The following is a 13,226-nucleotide window of genomic DNA, read 5'->3' as shown; positions in this document are numbered from 1 at the left end:
GCCAGCCCCATCAGCAAAAGCCGTCCAAAAGGTGTAGAATTAGCTAATAAATTGGCGAATTGAGAAATTAAATCCACGATATTAAAGAATTAAAATACAAAAATAGATGAAAATAGACCTATTGAGAATCGACGTCGGCGGTACGAGGTTTGATGTGGAGATGAAGGTCTGGAGAAAATCTGTTGAGGATGATACAGTCGTCGCCATAAACGGCTCTGCAGATATAGAGTTCGGGGGGAGAATTTTGAGTGTGGGCAAGCAGCAAAGCAACGAGAAGAAAAGGGGAGCAGCGAGAAGAGAAGGGGAGTACAAAACATTTACTTTTTATTTTTTTTGTTTTACTTTTTATCAATTAAAAGATGCTCTTGTTAAATAAGGGCAGCTTTTAATTTTATGTTTTTTAATGTAACCATTATAAGTTGCTCTTGTTGTATAAGGGCAACTTTTGATGAGCAACTTATAAGGGTTTTTCCTCTAGTGTACCCATGTTGTGCTTGTGCCCTTTATTCGGTGACTAACCACATTACAAGCCCCTAAATTCCCCATTGGTTACTAGTCCCAAGCCTAGCTTGGGGGAGCTAATATTAGTGAGGTGAGGGAGTTGTAGTGTGGTACATTTTGAGCACATTGAGTATTGAAAAGGGAAGTTCTTCTTATCATGATTGTTGTTGGAAAAAAAAATGAGCTGAAAAATTAATGAGATGAGGAGAATAAAAAAAATGTGAAGGTTCCAAAAGAAAAAAAAAGAAAAAAAGAGATTGAGCAAGAAAAAAAAAGAGGAAAATTATCATTATTCTCAAAATAGTTCAAGCTTTTGTCACTCCGGTATTACGATTTCTTATCTTCATGAGTGATTGGTTATAATTGTGAAATCAAGGCAAGAAAGTATAGTGTGGTTTGTTTGTTGTTTTATTCATGTGTTGAGTGGGAGAGTAGTGGTCATTATTTGTGATTGATCATGGATTTGCTAGGATTTATGCTCCCCAAAGCCAAGGCTTTAAGCTCACATTTTACCCAAATTTACCACACCCTTACCTAAGCCTATCATTACAAGCTTGAAAGACCTTCCGACCTTTGTGCATAGAGTTGTATTGATGTGAAAGTAGTTGTTTATCAATGCAAGTTATGACATGACACATTCCGAGTCGACTACTAGGTTGAGTGCATGTTTTTCTAGACACACGAGTGTTGTGAGTTTGGGAGGGCATTGTACACATATATGTTGGGAGGGGAGCGAACGGGTACATTTTTTATCCGCCACATAAATGAGTGATGAGTGTGTGAGCACTAGTCTTGAATTCCATTGTACACTTGTGGTTCGCTTTGCGTGACGATTGTTAAGGTGGATTGGCGATTGAATAATTTGATTGGTTGACATTGATGCATGCTTGTTGGATTTTGCCTCGAATTATGTCTTTCATTTTGAATTATGTTGGGGGTGAAGTTGGTTTTGTGTTCATCAATGATTTCCTTGCTTAGGGACAAGCAAGGATCTAGCTTGGGGAAGTTTGATATGCATGTTTTATATAGTATTTTTACCCCTGTCCCTTAGTACTTTTATGTGTCAAACGTGCTCTTAGGAGCCGTTTCTAGTACTAATGTGTGTTATTGAGTGTGCCTTGAGTTTCAGGTTTGATTATGAGAAATTGGTCTTTTTAGACCCGTTTCATGTTGATCTAGGCCACTATATGAGCCCGAGGAAGTTCGGGACCTCCATCGTCGACTTTCGGGAGCCTTGGATGCTTATGGTTGAGCCCCGAGAGTTAGACTCAGTGATATGGGCAAGCTACATTGAAGATTGCAAATCGCCCTGGAAGCTGAGGGCGAAATGCAACCATCGGGCGAAATTTAGGCAATTTGGATTCATCAACGCGCGCCCGATCGGGCGTAGCTCGCCCAATCCGGATCGAGCGGTCATCCTGGAGCCTATGTGGAGAGTTCACAAACCGCCCGATCGGGCGGATTTTGGCCCGATCGGGCCGACTATCGAATGGATCGCCCGATCGGGCGACGCCAACCTCCAGCAGTTTTTCGTGCATTTACTTTCCGTTTTTTAGGCTTTATTTTGGTAAACTATATAAACAAGCTTTAATTATTTTTAGAGGACACTTTATTTTCTAGTATTGAACCTTAGTATTATTTTCCTTAGCCTAGTTTTCTCTCTAGTTTATGCAAAAACACTTAGTTTAATTCTCAATAAAAATTCAAGCTTTCACTTCCCTTTGTTCTTCAAATAGGTATTATTTCTTATTTCAATTCATTGTCTTGCTTTAATAATGCTTTCAATTATGATTATTGCTTTGTTTATTGTCAACATGCTTGAGTAGTTTAATTTCTAGGGTTGGGGATCCACGAATAATATGAAAGGATGATTGAATGATTATGATTGTTGGCATTGTAATTGATTCCTATTGATTGGTTTATTTCACTATACAATTAGATTTGCGCAAGTTTAATTGTGGTAGTTATGCAATATCAAATTAAGATTCGAGAGATGCAATTTGATGTTTAGGCTTATGTCAATAGGTGGAATTAGAGTTAATACGTAGCGAGAGCCCGTTAATTCTAAGTCTATGATTAGTATCGACTTGAGAGAGCATGCTAGTCTAATTAATTACTTTGTTGATTATCGTGATTGTTCAATGTCCTGGATTATTATTTGTTGGCGAACCTATACCCTAGATTCCTTAATATATTGATTCATTCTTGTTTAATTATCGTTCGTAGTCTTAGCATACAAACCATCAACCAACTTTTGTTCACAATAGTCTAGATTAATTAATTAATAGTAGAAAGAACGCCTGTTTCCCTGTGGATTCGATCCTGACTTCCCTTGCTACCTAGCTAGTGGACCTTAGGTTATTTTTGATTAGGTGATACGACTTTAGCCTGTCAAATACCCCATAGTTTCTTTTGGATACCCAGCGAAGAAACATTTGTCAGATTTAGGTTGTAGCTTTTCCGAAATTAATCGCTTGACATATGCTTCGCAACCCCAAATCTTCAGAAAAGACAACTTTGGAAGTTTCCCAGTCCATAATTCGTATGGAGTCTTTTCAACAGCTTTTGACGGAGCACGATTCAGTGTGAGTGCTGCAGTTTACAACGCATGTCCCCAGAACTGTAAAGGAAGTTCGGCCTGACCCATCATTGACCTGACCATATCGAGTAAGGTCCTGTTTCTCCGTTCCGACACTCCATTCAATTGAGGTGTCCCCGGAGCAGTCAATTCAGAAAGAATACCGCATTCTTTTAGATGGTCATCAAACTCGTGGCTAAGATATTCACCTCCTCGATCCGATCTTAGAGCTTTGATTTTCTTGCCATGTTGATTCTCTACTTCATTTTGAAATTCTCGGAATTTCTCAAACGATTCAGACTTGTGCTTCATTAAGTAAATATAGCCATATCTACTGAAGTCGTCCGTAAACGTTATGAAATAGCTGAACTCACCTCTAGCTTTCGTACTCATAGGCCCACATACGTCCATATGTATTAGCCCTAGTAGTTCGCTTGCTCTTTCTCCCACCTTTGAGAAAGGTTGCTTTGTCATTTTGCCAAGTAAACAAGATTCGCATTGATCAATCTTCTCTAAGTCGAATGATTCTAGAATTCCTTTCCGTTGAAGCAATTCCATGCGCTTTATGTTTATATGGCCTAATCGACAATGCCAAAGAAATGTGAGATTCGAATCACCAGTTTTAGCCTTTTTGGTATTTATGTTATAAATGTGTTTGCTCGTATCTAGCACGTAAAGACCGTTTTCTTGTTGTGCTGAACCATAAAACATTCCATTCAAAGCAAAAGAACAACTATTGTCTTTAAATTGAAAACTAAAACCTTTAGAATCCAAACTTGAAACGGAAATGATGTTTCTGGTGATACTAGGAACATAGTAACATTTTTCTAGTTCCAAAACAAACCCACTAGGCAAAGAAATAAAATAAGATCCTACGGCTAATGCAGCAATCCGTGCTCCATTTCCCACGTGTAGATCCATCTCGCCTTTATCAAGCTTTCTACTTCTCCTTAGTCCCTGTGGATTGGAACATAAGTGTGAGCCACAACTAGTATCTAATACCCAAGAAGTAGAATTAGCTAGATTACAATGTATAACATACATACCTGAAGTAGAAGCAACGTTCCCGTTCTTCTCATCTTCCTTCTTCTTCAAGCAATCCCTCTTCCAATGCCCCTTCTTCTTGCAGTAGAAGCATTCAGAGTCGGCAGGAGAACGAGTCGCCCTTTTCTATTTACCAGAACCGGCGCCATTGGACTTGGATGAGGGAGAAGCCTTTCCCTTACCCTTCTTGCCCTTGTTCTTGCCTGATTTCTTGAAGTTCTTGCCCTTACGCACCATAAGCATATCATGCTTATTCTCTTGCTTGAGCGTCTTTTCAGCTGTTTTCAGCATACCGTGAAGCTCAGTAAGAGATTTCTCCATGCTGTTCATGTTGCAATTCAACTTGAACTGATCATAGCCATTATGAAGCGAATGGAGAATGATGTCAATAGCCATTTCATTTGAGACGTCAGAATCTAGAGCTCTCATGTTCTCAAAGAGTCCAATCATTTTAAGAACATGTGGGCTCACTGGTTCTCCTTTCTTGAGCTTAGTCTCAAGGATCAACCTCTGAGTCTCGAATCTTTCGATTCTGGCTTGGTCCTGAAACATGTTCTTCAACTCCGAGATGATTTGGTAAGAATCCGAGTTAATGAACGTTTTCTGAAGTTCAGGACTCATGGATGCAAGCATCACACATTTGACATCCCTGTTGGCCTGAATTCAACGATTAAGGGCAGCTTGAGTTACCTCCGGCCCAGCCTCTTCCGGTAACTCTTCCTCAAGGACATATTCTTTTTCCTCATGCATAAGAACTATTTGTAAGTTCCTTTGCCAGTCGAGGAAATTGTTGCCATTCAACTTCTCTTTGTCGAGAATTGAACGCAGGTTGAAAGTGTTATTGTTTGCGGCCATTTTTGATTACTACAATCGAAAGGAATTTGCAATAAATAACCATTCATACAATTCAATAACTTTGAAATAAAAGCAAACATGCAATCATTAAAGCTATGAAAACATTTCATTCATGCAAAAAAAAGCAAAAACATGGTCCGAAATGAATGAAACGATTCCAAGACCCCAAAAGTCCTAAATCCTTAAGCAGCTTTAGCATGTCTTAAGTATTTTAAGATTTTAGGTAAGCAAAATCTATTGCTAGTAATCTCCAAATTACTCTTGGTTAATAAATTAATGCCATAATTTATCCCATTGCCGCAACTTAATGCCATTGTTGTTTGAGTTATAACCACAATCAACGTGCTCCTTTAGGACGCCTTACCATCTAAGACAACTAAAATAGCACCTCACTTTAGCGTAAACCTACTATCTTAGATCCCCTAGATTTTTGTAAGTGTTGATTTGGAAGGCAATTTTTAAAACTCAATATTACTTGGACCTAGTTGTTTCTATGTTGGTTCGGTTATTTAGTGAACTTAAAACTAATCGATTCATAGGAAACAACCTGTACATGCAAAGCATACATACATTCATACATTCACGCATAATATATATATATATTAAATTGCATAAAAAGTTGGTGATCTAGTATGGCCCAAAACTTCTTGTCTTGAAGCATCCAATCTTCATCACCTCCTTGTTAGCTTGGCATCGTCTTGAATCTTCGTTCAAATGCTAACTTAAAGTTCTAAACTTAGAAATACTTGAAAATAATAAATTACATCAAAATTTCCATGGTACGCAGACCATATTTACAACTTTACATTCAAAGATAGAACGGTGCGCAGACCGTATTTAACTATCCTAAATTTGGCCATACTAGTCACTTGGAGTACCTGCATTGCATAAAATATATATTCTACGCATTCACCCATTCGTATGCTAAAACGAATGACCCATGTTAATATGCAAGTATTTACGTTAATTAATTAAAATTCACGTTCACATAAACGCGTCCTAAAAGATTAATCAATTTCCCAATTATTAATCCTTATACTTTATTCTAATTAAAATTGAAATTAATTAAAATAATGCGACCTACGAAATAATTAAAATAATTATTTCATTTTAATTTCATTTAGTGGCTCCCACTCAAACCAATAATTATTCCGGATAATTTAATTATGAAATATTAAATTAAAACTCGCGGCCCGGCCCAAGCAAATAAAATATTAAATTAAATATCCCGTTAGCCAAAATTAATGCAAATAATTCAAGCCCAACAAAAAAAAATTGTCATGTGCTTACTTGGGCTAGGCTTGCGCCCAGCCCATTAGCATTGTGTGGCCTACGATGCACACGAGCATAGCCCGCAGCCATCGCAGCCGTCGCATGGCCTACGAGGCATGCGAGCATAGCCCGCAGCCATCGCAGCCGTCGCATGGCCTACGAGGCATGCGAGCATAGCCCGCACCCATCGCATGCCAGCGCACGCATACCCGCAGCATCGCTGCTGCCCTACGTGCCTTGCTCGACTCGTCGTAGCGCATCGTTGCACCATCACAAGGGCTTGCGCCCTGCAATGCGCGCAACACACGCCCTTGACCTCTCGCCCAGCGCGCGGCACGCAGCGTGCATGCTGCTGCCCGCGTTGCTGCGACTCGATTGCGTACGGTAGCTCGCATGGCTCGTCGAGCCACACGCCCACCACACACATGTGTTCATGCCTTTGGTTCGTGATACGGACCAACTTAATTAAAATTAAATTTAATTTCACGAACTTGCATTAATTTTATTTTTCAAAAAAGTTACGATTTTTATTTTCGAAAAACAACGATTTTTAACGATTCAATAAACTTTAACGACAATCCCATTTCGTACAATTATTAAATCAAGAGCTAACAATATTCAAACTTTTAAGAAAGAACGAATCAACATTTAAAGTTTGAACTTTTAATTAATAAAATCCGAAACTTTATATCGTTCATAAACAATCAAATTTTAGATTATTAATAATTTGGTTTAAGTGCGATTAAAATTAACGAAACCATTCAAAATTTTAATCCAATAATTTTTAAAATTAGCCACTGACCCATGAAATTATACCCCCTTCCCCAATTAATCGAATTATTAATCCAAAATTAATTAAAATTCAATTAGGGTTGTAAATTTTACGAATTGGGGAAAGGCAAAATTAGGGTTTATACTTATTGGAAAAACCTGAAATTTTTACCATAGATCAAGCATGTACGCAGCAAAATTATGGCAAAATTTCAAGCAATTCCGAGTAGTTTAGGTCGACCTTTTAATTGAATTACTGTCCGACACATTTAATTTTTAATTAAAAATTAACAAAAACGCCCAAAAAATGATGCTTCGGGGCTTGTTTTCGCAATTCTATTCTCATGAGTTGATCTTAGAAAATCGTTTTCCATCATATTATGGTTTTAAAAATCGAAAAAGCGAATATTTTTTATTTCGGAACTGCCAATTTCGCAATTAATCCCATAATTCGAAAAAATTCCGAAAAATCAACAAAAATTCCAAAAATTTCGACAATGCAAAAACAATAATAATTATGCTAATTCATGCTTTGGATACATAAGGATCATGATACCACTGTAGGGGAATACAGTTAAACATAATAACATGTGCGGAACAATCCCCAAAGCCAGGAAACATATATAAAGCACAGATTAAGTAAACTTACATTCAAAGCGTGTTTTTCCACAATAATCCGTCAACGAACACGAACAAAGAACTCCACTTGTCGTTCCTCTACTTGGTTCACCGACACGATCAGATCCGTTTTGATTATCGTAGCTTAGACAATTGATCAAGAGATTTGCTTTTTGGGATGAACACACTATGGAGGCACAAAGAGAATTAGGGTTCTCTGTTTTCTCCTAGGGTTGTGTGTAATCTGAATTGTGATTGCAGTAGTTGGAAATTAGGTCATAAGGTTATTTACATAATTACATAACCTTACTAACCGACCAAGCCATAAGGCAAGGCCGGCTAGCAAGCCCGCGCAGCATCACACGGACACGCACAGCGAGCTGGGCCGTGGGCCGCGCTGCTGCTGCTGTGTCGTGGTCTTGGCCAGCGCGCGCACACAGCTGCTCGGCCATGGGCCACCGCTGTTGTGTCGCCTTGCTTGCTTGCTTAGCGCGCGCGCCCATGGGCCTTGAGTGCTTCGTGCACTCGGCTCGTGGGTCGCTCCTCGTATCCGCGTTTAATATATTTCCGATATATTATTTATCGTTTCGTATACGAAGAATCACCGTCGTACGATACGATTTATTCGTTTCGCCTAGCTTACGAATATTCGCGATACGATATACGATTCCGATGCAAGGTCGTATCATATAATACGTTTCCAACTTAAATCCCGAAAAGCTATTAAATGAATTTCCGATTCATTTAATCCGGTGATCTGTTACGTGTCATTGGTGTGACCTTGTAGGTTCAGTCAAGAGTAAGTTGTGAGTTCAATATCCATTAGAACTCACTGATCGGAAGCATTGCTCCAGCTAGCTGTTCCGATCACTTGATCTCACTGAATTAATTGTTCGCAATTAATCTGAACCTTGGTATTAGACTTAATGCACCTTGGGTGAAGGACATATTTCCTTCACAAATCGATTTGAAGTTTAGAGGTGGTATTGGGTCGCCAAATCATTCTTTAGTGTTCAATACCCGCCTGAGCCTGATACTCTGTCTGTGGGGTACATTGTATGGATGAAAGGCCCAAGCCAGAGGGACATTTCTCTCTCCGGACCAGCTAGAGTCCGAGGTTCTAGAGCTAGACGCCTTGCATCAACTGATTACGAAGAAGGTGACGGGAGTGTGGCCCGTCCGGTTCTTGACCGTTCTGAGTCCAAATGAGGTTCGTCATCCTCTCGTCTTGGAAGATTGGCAAGTTCCTTCTCTCGCCGCTTGGGCAAGAGGAAGATTGATGAATGATTGCGGGAGGAGCCAGGGGATAGTACTCAAGGTGCTAAGACTCAAGAGCATAGTCGCCCGACCCTAGATCTTTGTAGGCTAAATGTGTTTGAAGTTGTACTAGAAGGAATTGTGTTTAAGAATGTGTTTAGGAAATGTGTTTAGGAAGTGTGTTTAGTGGAAGTGAAAAGGCTTTGAACTTTTCTTCACTTGATTCTAACCTTGTTTTTTAATTAGCTTTGAAGGCCTTAGAGCCAAATAAATAGTTATTGTGTTAAATTCCGCTTGAACATGCTTTGCTTTGAATTGGCACATTTAGAATAAGGACAACAACAATTGAATTTTGATTTGATTTTTAGGATGCCCTTAATTGAGGAAATTTTGAATTTTTTTGTATTAAAGTGGCCGAGCCTCGGAATGAGGTTGCCTACGTGTCCCGTTAAGGAATCAGGCCGAACGTAGTTCTAACTTACAGAACTTTTTGAATTGGATTTTAAAATTTGAACATAGAACTTAGACATAGAACTTCTTGAGTTGATCGAGGTTTGTCAGAGATCGGAATTCTGTTCCATCGACATCTGTTAATTCGACTTCTCCCCCGGAGAGGATTTTCTTGACAATGTATGGTCTTGCCCAGTTGGGTTTGAATTTTCCCCTTGGGTCAATGACGCTCTTGCGAAGGGCTTTCAGGACAAGCTCGCCTTCCTTGATGTTTCGGGTTCTGACCCTCTTGTTGAAATGTCTGGCCACTCAGCGCTGATAGACTTGTACGAGGTGAGCGGCTTGAAGCCGACGCTCATCAAGCATGATTAGCTCATCATACCTTGCTTGTACCAATGCATCTTTTGGGATTTTGCTTTCGAGGACTATTCTTAGAGAAGGTATCTCCAGCTCGATAGGTTTTACTGCTTCCATCCCATAGACCAATGAAAATGGAGTTGCACCAGTTGAAGTACGGATTGAAATTCGATACCCCCACAATGCGAAGTGCAGCTTCTGGGGCCAATCTTTGTAATTGGTTGTCATTTTCATGATGATGGTTTTGACATTCTTGTTGGCTGCTTCGACTGCCCCATTAGTTTGCGGGCGATAAGGCGAAGAACGACGATGTTGGATTTTGTAATCGGTGAATAGATCATCACACTCTCCTTGAAAATGGGTTACCTGGTCACTAATGAACTCGTGAGGAACTGCGTATCTGCATATGATGTTTTCTTGTATGAATTGGGCCACTTGCTTGGAACCCAACACTTTGAACGATCTGGCCTCGACCCACTTAGTGAAATAGTCGATGGCGACCAGCATGAACTCATGACCCCCGGTGCCTGTTGGAGTGATTTTGCCAATGACGTGGATACCCCAAGCTGAGAATGGCCATGGTGATGACTGAGAATATAGCAATGATGGGGGTATGTGCTTTAGATTTGCACACTTCTGGCAGGTAGGACATTTCTTGACAAAGAAGTAGCAATCCCGTTCGAGGGTAGTCCAGTAATATCGAGCCCTGATGATCTTGAGGGCCAACATCTTCCCATTCATGTGGGTGCCACAGACTCCGGCATGTACGGTGTCCACGACTCTTTGAGCTTCGTGCTTATCAACACATCGAAGATTGGGGCCGTTAGGGGACCTCTTATATAGAACACCGCCTTTTATGACGAAATTGGCTGATTGTAGTCGTAAAGCCCTTTGGCTCTTACTTGAAAAGTGTGGGGGATACTCAGAATGTTGTAGATACCTTTGAATGTCTTTAAACCAGGGCTCGTCTCTGTCTGGCTCGATGTCGTCAATAGCATGGATATATGCTGCTTCTTGACGCGTTTCAATTGTAAGTGGCATTTCAGCCATGCCATTTGGAATGTTGATCATTGAGGCCAGCTTTACTAGTGCGTCGACAAATTGATTCTCCTCTCTCGGGAGGTATGTATAGCGAAGCTCTTCTACTTGCTCAGACAGCTTCTCAAGATAGGACTGGTATGGGGCCAAGCTTTCGTTCCTTACTTTCCATTTGTCGGAAATTTGATTGATGATTAGGGAGGAATCCCCGTACACTTGAAGCTTCTGGACACCCAATGCTAAGGCGGCTTCCAGGCCCATAATGCATGCTTCATATTCTGCCGCATTATTTCTGACGTTGAATTGCAATTATTCTGATATAGGAATGTGTGTGCCGTCCGGGGCTACTAGAATTACTCCAACACCACATCCGTTCTGATTTGAAGCACCGTCAAAATGCATCGACCAACTGTCATCACTTGTCATTAGGATTTGCTCGTCGGGCAAGTCGTAATCCTCCTCTTCTGCCTCGATGGGACAGTCGGCTAGGAAGTCTGAGACTGTTGAACCCTTGATGGATTTTTGAGGAATGTATTTGAGGTCGAATTCTGCTAGCATGACCAACCATCTGGACAACCGTCCGTTGAGATCTGTTTTTTCAAATAGATACTTGAGAGGATCCGCTTTGCTGATTACATACACTGTATGGGAGAGCACGTAGTGTCGTAGTTACTTTGGCATGGCTGGCTTTAGCACTGGCGGGTTGGAAAGGTGATAGTGTCAAACACATGCTGACAGTCTTCATCCCACACCTTGGGCTCGCTCTTTCGGAGCTTTCGAAATACCCGTTCACAGATCATAGTGAGCTTTGAAATGAACCTACTGATGTATTATAGTCTGCCCAGGAAACCTCGAATTTCTTTCTCATTGCCGCCGGCTTCATGTCTAGGATGGCCTTGATTTTCGAAGGATCAGCCTCGATTCCCCGAGAGCTGATGACATATCCGAGCAACTTGCCTGACGTTACCCCGAACGGACATTTTTGAGGATAGAGCCTCATATTGTATTGCCTGAGCCTATTGAAGAACTTTCGATGTACTGAGGTATGCTCATGTCGCTCTTTGGACTTGACAATCATGTCGTCAACATATACCTCAATTTCCCTGTGAATCATATCGCTCATGATGGCTGTGGCTATTCTTTGATACGTAGCCCCTGCGTTCTTCAGTCAGAACGACATAACTGTATAGCAATATGTACCCCACTGAGTGATGAAGGTTATTTTTTCCATATCCTCCTCTGCCATGGGAATCTGATTGTAGCCTGCATACCCGTCCATAAAAGAGAGTAAGGCATGATTTGCGGTGTTGTCGACCAAGATGTCGATGTGCATCAATGGAAAACCGTCTTTAGGGCTGGCCCTTTTAAGATCTCTGTAGTCCACACACATTCGTACTTTGTCGTCTTTCTTTGGAACTGGGACGACATATGCAATCCATTCTGGATACTTGGCTTCTCGAATAAACCCGACCTCTAGCTTCTTAGAGACTTCTTCTTGAATTTTGAGGGAAACGTTCGGTTTCATGCGACGGAGTTTCTGCTTGATGGGTTTTGAACCTGGGATGAGGGGAATTGTATGTTGACCGATGCTTGGATCAACCCCTGGCATATAATGATAGGACCATGCGAAGACGTCTATGTACTCAGAAAGTAGCTTGATAAGATCATCTCGCTCTGCTTGAGATAGAGTCAAGCCAATCTGAACTAGTTTTGAATCATTGTTGTTAGAAAGGTTAACTTTTTCTGTTTCCTCAATTATGGGCGTCATGTTTTCATGATTTCAATAGCTTTTAGTATTCAAGGTCAGTTTCTTGTGAAGCAAAGTTGTTTGGATTAGAAGTGTGTTTTGAATTTGGACTTGAAGAGTAAGAGGAAATTGAAGTGTTATTGAAATCGGCAATCATTACATCGACAGTTTTGACTTGAAGTTCGGCCTTTAGAGGCTCTTGATTGATGCAAGACTCTAGCCTTAGACTCGTTACTAGACTCGAATATTGAAAGACAAACTCTGGACTTGAACAAAGACACTAATCGTAAAGATAGTTCTCGGGGTATTCCCAAACGTCCACGACATCGGCATCATCATCATAGGTGGGGCTACATCCACAGATCTACAAGACTTGATCCCAGACTTGGTTCCACGTGATGTAGGGAAATGCAGCAAAGCAGCCTTTGCATGAGGTATTGAGCCCTAAGAGGAACATTCTCACCATCTTGCCCTCTGGCATCTCAGGCTTGATTGTACGAGCAGAGATTTTCCACCTGTGGTAGTATCCTTGGATGCATTCATTTCTCTCCTGGCGCAGAGCCGGCTTTTGCTTGATAGAAGTGTCATGGAAGCTTGAACCTTTGAGGGTGAGACAGGCACGGTCGTCCAATAGCTCCTCGAACCAAGGCTCTCCAAATAGTAGATCGAAGTCGGCAGCCGCGTCGATGACTAGAAATTCAACACAGTTATAGTAGGTCTCAAAGGAAAAGACCAAAT

Source organism: Spinacia oleracea, chromosome 4, assembly GCF_020520425.1.
Source record: "Spinacia oleracea cultivar Varoflay chromosome 4, BTI_SOV_V1, whole genome shotgun sequence".
Classification (NCBI taxonomy): domain Eukaryota; kingdom Viridiplantae; phylum Streptophyta; class Magnoliopsida; order Caryophyllales; family Amaranthaceae; genus Spinacia; species Spinacia oleracea.
Note: the sequence above shows the minus strand (reverse complement) of the source record.